This window comes from Cibotium barometz, chromosome 55 (genome assembly GCF_041138505.1).
Source record: "Cibotium barometz isolate CiBa-2024 chromosome 55, ASM4113850v1, whole genome shotgun sequence".
NCBI classification, from domain to species: Eukaryota; Viridiplantae; Streptophyta; class Polypodiopsida; order Cyatheales; family Cibotiaceae; genus Cibotium; species Cibotium barometz.
In genome coordinates this window covers 20670028-20679694 of record NC_141100.1, presented here as the reverse complement: position 1 = coordinate 20679694, position 9667 = coordinate 20670028, and positions in this window count along the sequence as shown.

Below are 9667 nucleotides of genomic sequence, written 5' to 3'. Positions count from 1 at the left end.
AAAAGTTGAATGGAAAGGAGTATACCTATCACACGGAACCTCATGTACTTTTTGAAGAATTAATCAAAACTCACATATTCATCAAGGATTAAAGCATTCTAGACTTGAACTAAATTAATAAAATTAAAGCTAACATAAAATAAAACATAAGATAGAGTAAACATCACCACACTATTGGGTGCAATCTCCCCCCTCATGTGTGTCCCTCCCACTTCTACGACATGAGTATTTTGAGAATTGTATTCAGTATATAGCCTAAGGAGCTAATAATAGTTGTGCGTACAAAATTGGGCTTGCTTTTTAGCTTTTACAAAAATAGCTCAAGCACTAGAGCTTGTTCACACACTAAGTGTAAATAACCAAAACTCTTCTGACATATGCGCTAATAATATAGCAACACCTCGCACATACGTGCATAAATAATTTGTAAAATTTTTGGCACGTGGCCAACAAAAATAACTCATAAAATAACTTTGTGCATACTCACACATAAAATAACTTTGTGCACATTCACACATTCCATTTATTAAGCTGGGTTCTGCACACAGTTAATCAAGCATATTTTCTTATGATTATTATGCGTCAAAAATATATTAAAATATATACTTGTAGTCCTCCCATTTAAAGAGCAACTATCCTCCCATTTAAAGAGCAACTATCCTTAGTTATGTAGAAGAAATCGAATAACACAAAATGCTGCAATAACAACATCGTGTTTGTGTGACAACATAACCTACAAAATAAACTCAAAGGTCCAAACATGGCTCAAAGGTTGATTAGGCATGGCTCAGAGGTTCTTATGGACATACCACAAACAGACTCAAAGGTTTAGTGACCGAGCATGGCTCAGAGGCATAAAGGCATGGCTCAAAGGCGAGAAAGAGCATGGACTGCATCAATAAAACTCGTGCGGCACCTAAATCAGTGACCCTCGCACTCATCATCAAATCACAGATAATAATACAAAATAATAATAATCCGAGATGATATGGTATAGACAAGATCTCTAATTTGACAAAGAGACGTTATATCAAGAACTTTTGTGTGTAATAAATTCTAGTGTCCCACACCACTAGAAATTATCCCACATAAATCTAGAGATAAGTATGCATCAAAACCCTTCATACAAGATTAATCTTGTGTCCAATACCACAAGACTAATACATGGTGAAATTTTAATAAAGTATAGTTCAAGATCCATGAAGGGCCAAATCCTCCAAGAAGTTCTACTTTTGATGCATAAAAACTCTCCTTGAAATTTTTAAAAAGTCTTGAATAAAATTTATTGTAAAAATAATCAAATGAAATGAATATGTTACCTCAAGAGTCGGAGTACTCGTCGTAGTAGAAGTCTTCTTCATCATCAAATTTTAGTACTTATTATTATTATTATTATAAAATAATTTGTAAGACGATAACTTAAAATTTACAAAAGTAACAAACTTATCTGATTTTAGAGTGATTGAAGTTTCTTTTTAATGGTAGGGGGTAGAGGATTCGTGATGAAAAATGTGGAAAGATAAAGTTTGTAAATTTTAAATGTAGAAATAGAAATTTGTTGAAATAATAATACTTAGCTCATCTGATGCCTGATTAAGTAATAAAGTGTCGCCGATGTGCTTGAATTTGAGGAGTCGGCAAAAGTCGAATTAGAGCTCGTATATCGTTAGAAAGCCTTAATTTAATCTGCAAAAAGCAAATCTTAACAAAACTATGAGACATTGTTGATTTTATAGAGTTTTGATGTTAAGCCTTGGATAATGCCTTGAAGATCTTCTCTTCATTGAATTTTCTCAAATTTTCTCATACTTGTAATCCTTGTTGAGTTCGTTTAAAGCTTGTGCTTGAGTAACATCACCTTTTTGGAAGTTTTTTTTATTAAGGTGAGTTAGGGGTAAAAGCTTTTTTAAAAGCGTTAAGCTTTAAGGAAAAGGTTAAAGCTTTGAGTTCAAAGCTTTAATAAAGCTTTGTGTACAAAGATTTAAACTAAGCTTACTGGCATAGACTGGCTATTATGCGAAAGAGAAGTGGGAGAGAAGATTGTGATCAACGCATCAACAAAGGAGAGAATAAAATAAAAGCAGGCCATCGGCAGCGCTGGATACAACAATTTTATTATTATAATTATTTTAAATATATAAAGCTTTATGCTTTAAGCTTGGCAAAGCTTGGAAAAGCTTATAAGAGCTGGCAAAAATAGCCAAAGAGAAACGGATTAAGCGCTAGTAAGAAAGAAAAAAAATAAATAGGCAGAGTAGCACAAAATGGGAAAAGAGAATTTCAAAGGAAGAAAAAAGAAATTGAACAAAGAAATTGGGGAGCTGAAAAATAAAGCATCCAAGTAGAAAATTTTGCAGCCTTTGATTGTGGAAAAGTTTGATGAGACAAAACTCGTGCAAAACTGAGAATAGAGCAAAAATCTCCATGATTTGCTGAATCAATCCATACCACTTGATTCATGGGGGATTGGGAATAGAAAAGGTGGTTTTACAAAAGAAGTGTGGTTTTGAGCTTCACAAAAGTGGTTTTTTAGGAAAAGGTGGCAGTCTCTCTACGCCCTTGATTCCAATCTTGATCCGATGGCTTAGAAATTTCCAATAGACCTTCCAAGCTTTGTCCAAGTGTTCTTGAGCTTTTGTCTTCTTTATCCTTTGGATTTTTGTGAGCTTCTCCCTATTCTTCAACTCCAAGTATCCATAGCTCTGATACCACTATCAACGGGACCTCATGTACTTTTTGAAGAATTAATCAAAACTCACATATTCATCAAGGATTAAAGCATAGACTTGAATTAAATTGACAAAATTGAATCATAGCATAAAATAAAAGATAAGATAGGGTAGACATCACCATCAACACACTATTGGGTGCAACCTCCCCCCTCATGCGTGTCACTCCCACTTCCACGACATGAGTATTTTGAGAATTGTATTCAATATATAGCCTAAGAAGCTAATAATAGTTGTGCGTACAAAAGTTGGGCTTGCTTTTTCACTTTTACAAAAATAGCCCAAGCACTAGAGCTTGTTTAGGTCATCCGTTCAAGAAGTGGTCACACTATGCTACCCCGTGACACAAGCCCTGGAGCAAGAGCGTGAGAAATACCATTTGGACTTGGAACAAGTACGAGCCTTGGAGCAAGAGGTACACACCTCTTCTTTTGGCCAACTCATCAGGTTCACACACTAAGTGTAAAAAACCAAAACTCTTCTAACAAATGTACTAATAATATAGCAATGCCACGCACAAGCGTATAAATAATTTGTACAATCTTTTGGCAAATGGCCAAAAAAATAACTCCTAAAATAACCTTGTGCGCACTCACACATAAAATAACTTTATGCACATTCCATTTATTAAGCTGGTTTCTACGCACAGTTAATTAAGCATATTTTCCTATGATTATTGTGCATCAAAAATATACTAAAATATATACATGTAATAATACCTATTATGATCCACATGAAAATACATGCTAGAAACAGTATGCATCTTGTAGGAAAATAGGTGTCAACACCTCTCCCCCACTTGTTCTCATAGTCACAACTAAAAAGAGTGAAAAAAACCAACTTTCAAGTTAACAAGTGTAAAAATCATTAGAAACAAAAAGAAACATCAAGAAAAGATGATATGTGTGTGTTTGTGTGTGCATGTGTGTGTGTGTGTGTAATCTTATCTCTCATATATATATATATATATGAGTTGATGAGAGTAAAAATGAGTCGTATTATAAGTTTTACAAGACACACATGTGAAAGTAAACAATTGTACGCGAATATGAAGTGGCTTAGCAAGGTAGAGGTTTACTATCTTATGATCATTGGGAATAAAACTAGGGTTTGAGTTCCATGACAAATTCAAACCAATTTGATTGAGCTCAATGGATGATATGAAACCCTTAAAATTAAGAGCCACTAAGGAGGCTTTCATACCAACTTAAAAGTCTATCTAGAATGGATTAAAACAAGTACAAAATGCCCATTTTGAAAGTGTATTGAGGAAATTAGGAGTTATGTGATCAATACCCATAAAGAGACATGCTAGGATAAAAGTAGTCATTGAGAGCTACCTAGAGATGTCATCATTTTATGTGTATGATCATCAAGTCACATAAAATTCTTCACCCAAAATTTGTGGATTCTAGCTTATATTTCCAACAAGTACTTAGAGAAATGAGATGTTGAAAAGCAATAACTCATTTTCTTCTCACTTAGTTTTATTATTTTTAAAGGAAAGAGTTTAAATTTTTGTATTAGAATAACTGATTATAAAACAAGGTAAATGCCAATGATCATGCCATGATATATATTTCAAAACCTTTTTGACTGCCACAATAAAAGAAATTTTATCCTATTATTATGCTAGCTCATGCATAGCACTTCTAGCGCATAGTCTAAGCCAAGTGAAGTTTCTTAAAAAATCAATGGGAGAGTCGGTTGATCACTCCAAAGCTTTTATGAATAGGAGCAATTGCCGATAAAGATTGAAGTGTATTAGGAGTAGTAGATGGGTAGGAAGAAGAAGGCATCACCATGATGGGAGTAGCATAGATACGTTTAAACCAAGAAAAACTAGAAGTTAGCATGATACGGACACAATGGTGGGGTTTGTTTTACCCATATGTACATAGGTATTTCAAAACTATAAAGAGATTACTAAGCTTGAATATTTTGAGGATTATATTAAGGTGGAAGACATTAGCAAGTAGCATATGCCTTGTGTGAGTTTGGCTAGCGATGAAAGTAGGGTGAACTCGGTATCACGAATTGGGTCAGTTCGCATAAGCTACATAACAAATAAGAGTACAACATGGAAAAATCGTTAGCTAATATATAGTTGGTGAGTAATACATTTGAAGAGTCAAATACTCTTGATGGGAGTATGTTGGCTCAATATAAGCAAGAGATCTCCAACATGTCGAGTATCTTTTTAAAGTCATTTTATGAGAACCAATCATGTGGTTTAGGGTGGAGAGAGAGAGAGAGAGAGAGAGAGAGAGAGAGAGAGAGGAATGAGAGGGGGGGAGACAATACAAAAGAAGGGATACATATAAGTAACAATTAAAAGTTTAAAATATAAACAATGTAGTAAAAAATACGAGAGAGAGAAAGAAAGTTCTATTAACATATACAGAAAAAAAAGTAAGGTCTATTAACATATTTTAAAAACTAAAGGGTCTACAAGACCAAAAGTGAGACATTATGTCTATGAAGTGGAATAATCATGGAAAAAATATAATATTAAAAACCCAACTAGATCTAAACAACCAATACAACCCTACAATAATGTGAGGGGATCAACATGGGTACTTAACATCTATGGCTATATAGAGGCTCTTCATATGTGAGCTATGTTAAGTAAGATTGGTTGAGCTGTTTTTTGCTCCCAAGTGGTTGGGCAAAGCCCCACGACCTTGGTTAGTTCCTGCACTCTTTCTATGGTGCAAGGGCTTCCCATAAATGGCGTTGTTGTCAGCGAGGAATAGCCCTACCACATAGCCACATTGCATTTTGAATGTGTGTGTGTATGAATGAATTTTGTTATATTTCTGTTTTTTTTTTTCAAGAATGGTAGAAATAAATTGCTGAATACTTGTCCATTTTGTGGCATTGTTGTTGAAATCTACAATTTCTGCAATTTCTACACATTGTTCAATTTATGCAATTTCTACATGGTTCTCAAATTTTTCATGTTTTGCATTTTGTGCATTTAGGTTAATTCTCCTTCCTCTTATCATTTACAAGTTCAATTTGTGGTTTTCTACATTTTTTGTATTTTTCAATTTCAAAATAAAAAAAAGTTAATTGAACATTAAATTGACGGAATTGGGTTAAATAGCTCACAAAATCGGTTTCCTAGCATAGTGTTTATCCCAATTTTGACTTCTTTAGTGGAGAAATCGAGATTAAAATAGAAATTAGGGGAGGATTGGTAACACACAAAAATTTCTATGTTTTTTTGCACATTTTGCATTTTTGCATTAGTATAATTAACACGAGTTAATCATGCTTAATCCTCTCTCTAATTTGGGGCATCTTGATTGGTTGGCCGCATTTAATGTTTGTAGGCTTTTAGGCCACTAGCCCAGAAAGTTCAAAAGTTTGTTTTGAGTGGCTGGATGCATTTCATGCGTGCAGGCCCCGAGTCAAAGATTCTAGGGAAACCTCTTTTCGATAAAACCAAAAATTGAAACCATAAATAGTAAAGCGAAAACATAAAAAGAAAGAAATTAAAAAAAATAAAAAATAAAGAAGTGAAAAGGTTAAAGGGAAAGGGAAAAGGTAAAAGGTGTGGGGGGAAAAAAAAGAGGGTAGAAATTTTTCAAAAAGTGCTTGCACAAACTTGCCTAATATATGTTTTAGGCTTGCAAACGTGTTGATGCAACTTGTGTGACACCCAAAAAAGTTACAATTTTACATAGTTAGGGAGCTTCCTTAACTATGGGAGCTAGCACCCTGGAATCATTAATCATTTCTTGTATATCCTCTCTTGTATAGAGGCGATCCTCACCACCTGTAGGTGCCCTAGGTGTCCTCCTCTTTTTGTATCTCAAGGCTTTTGTCAGATCTTGGTTCCACATTGATGGGTTCCAGAGTTGGTATCACTCCGTATGTTATCCCCATCCACATGGTATCAGTGGCATTTCTAGATGTTTCTGGTTCTTTGCCACGTGGTCAAAATGGATTGACTTCCTCCATTTCCTACTATTCTACCCTTGTTCTTTGATTATCGAGCTCTTGTTTTCTTAAGTTCAATAGCCACAATTGTCGCTTTGCCTAAACCCTCTTCAAGTCTGTTTCTATTTCCTCCTATGTGGGGAAGAAGACTTGACCTTTCCTAGTGGCACTTTCCTTATCCCTTCTAACCCTAGGGGTCATTCAACTGACCTTAATATGTTGGTATGCCTAGGGCTAGAAGGTTGGGTTGGTCATTATGGTCTTAGACTATGTCCTACGTTGGTTGATGGGCTCGTGCTTGTAGATTATACTTCATCTTTCGTGCCGTGTTGGAGACCAAAAAATCCCATGGTCATATCAAAGATTTCGCTAGATCTGGCAGGAAGATGGTTTTTCTTCCTCTCCAAGTCCGGAGAATCATATCCCTTCTTCCATGGATTCCTCACTACTTGTTTCTATGGTGGTTAGATTCCTCCAAGCTGAACCACTCAATTGAGTGCTCGCCGAGCAGCCTGAACCAACACTCCTTTGGTAGGAAGAACCTGGGTGATTTGATGCGATGTCGTTGGGGGTAAGATCGTCTCCAATAAGTTTACCAGACCTCAAGTGCATGAAAATATGTTCGAACAAGCAAAATCACTACTCCAACCTTTTCACCTGTTTTTTTGCCAAACTATCTTTCCTTTGGTCGTGAAATAGCAGATATCCGTGAAACCGTAGAGAATGGTTCACATTGTGAAGTAGCAGGTAGTAGTTCACAACACGAAATAGAATGTTATTAAGTCGTGAATTGCTTTTCACGCTGCGGTAACTAATGTTTCACGTTTCAAATCTTTAGCTTAGAATTACTTCACTTTGAGTCGGATAGACTCCAATGGTGTAATTAGGGTTCTACTCTTACCTTTGGTCTGACAACCCTTAATTCGTGAACTAGCAATCCGTGAAAGATTAACTCGTGAACTGCTAACACATGAAGCTCTAAGGTGTGAAGGGTTAACTCGTGAAGTATTAACCCGTGAAGTAGCGGGTTATGGTTCACATTGTGAAGTATCAAATGGTTCACGTCTCGTGAAGAAGAGTGTGGTTTACGTCGTGAAACGCTTCGCTCTGCTATTTTACGTGGTGATAAGATTTTTTAGTTTCGTTATGTCAGATGTGTCAAGATAAGGTGACCTAATTTTAGTAAGGTAATCCCGAGATTTCTGGGGCTAATTGCGAAGGTGTTTCACGCCGTGAAGTAGCGGAATGGTTCATGTCATGAAACGTTTCCTGCACTTTCACATGTTAATATCCATGTCGACAGAATGAAGGTTAGAGGGTGACATCCCTATCCCAATGATATGGAACGGTTGTGCAAAGGATGAGGAATGCAATGCAAATCATAAACACAACCGATGGCTCTTTCTTTTTGTAGTTTTCATGATTTTTTGAAAAACCGAACAAAACATGTCACCTCATGCTAGCTCACACTGTAGGAATTAGTGACGAAAAACAACCAAATTGAATGTAAAACTGAGTGTAGCTATCTTCTAGGTTCTCCCAACTACTCACCCACACTTCCAACACATAATTTTCTATAATGTTTTCTCTACCACTCAAACCTTATCTACATAGTTTCTTCACATTCCACCTTCCAAATGAAAAGGCAATGGTGAATCTTGCATAGTGAGAGCTGAAGCTCTAAGTGGGTGGAAGAAAAAAAGGTGTCTCATCGGCAGTGATGCTAAAAATATTATAGGCTACTGCACCTCCTAAGAGGAAACTCCACAAAACTGCAAATGGGAGTAGCAATCGACACAACAATTGTTGGTGGGTACTTACCAATGCTTTGAGCTCATGTCCCTTGAGGCTCCCCAAGCTTGCTTTGGAAGCTCCACTCCTCCGATCTCTACCTCCAGGCTATCACCGTGGAGTTTCTCACACCACGATGCAAGGAAATCTACCTCTCTCTCTCTCACACACATGCATGAAAGAGGAACATGCACTAGAGTACACACACACACACACACACACACACACACACACACACACACACACTCTCCCTCTCTCTCCAAGACAAGAGCTCTCATAGCACAAAGGGGGACTGCGTTCTTTCATTATGAGAAATTTCCTTTTATATATCTAGCTCTTATTCACACTTGGGTGCCCAAAACTTACTAACTAAGGCCTTGGGTGAGAGTGTCTCATAATGTACAATGTTTATAGTGCCTTTACATAACACTTATTAATGTTTTCAAATGGAGGAGAATCTTTGTTAATCCAAAATGGGATTAACAATATTTTGACATTATGTATAATTCAGCTACATCCCATTTCAAGGTGTCTTCATGAAGGGATTGCAAGGTCTTTCAACTATGACATGGGTATCATAACAATTTCCTACATGTGGATTGATGGTTATTCTTCATTAGATAGTCAACACTTATGGCCTGAAGCTCTACAAGCTTGATTCATGGTTCACCCATTCATTTCTTTGGAGGCTTTATTCATGGGAACATATGGAAGATCTAGGACATTGTTTTTTCTCATGCTTGGAAGATCTAGTTCTATATCTCCTATGCTATCACGACATGTCTACTTTTATAGATCTTTCTATCTATTCTTATGGTCTTATAGAGATGATAAAACCTTCACTTCTTGTTGATGTATAATTGTATATATGATATATTTAGAGGAAAAAATATTTCAAAAGGGATTGTTTGTAATGAAGAAGACATGGGTATCATAACAGTCTCCTACATGTGGATTGATGGTTATTCTTCATTGGATAGTCAATGCTTATGGCCTGAAGCTCTACAAGCCTGATTCATGGTTCAACCATTCATTTCTTTGGAGGATTTATTCATGGGAACATATGGAATGTCTAGGACTTTTTTTTCTCTCATGCTTGGAGGATCTAGTTCTATATCCACTATGCTATCACGACATGGCTACTTTTATAGATCTTTCTATCTATTCTTATGGTCTTATAGAGATGATAAAACCTTCAC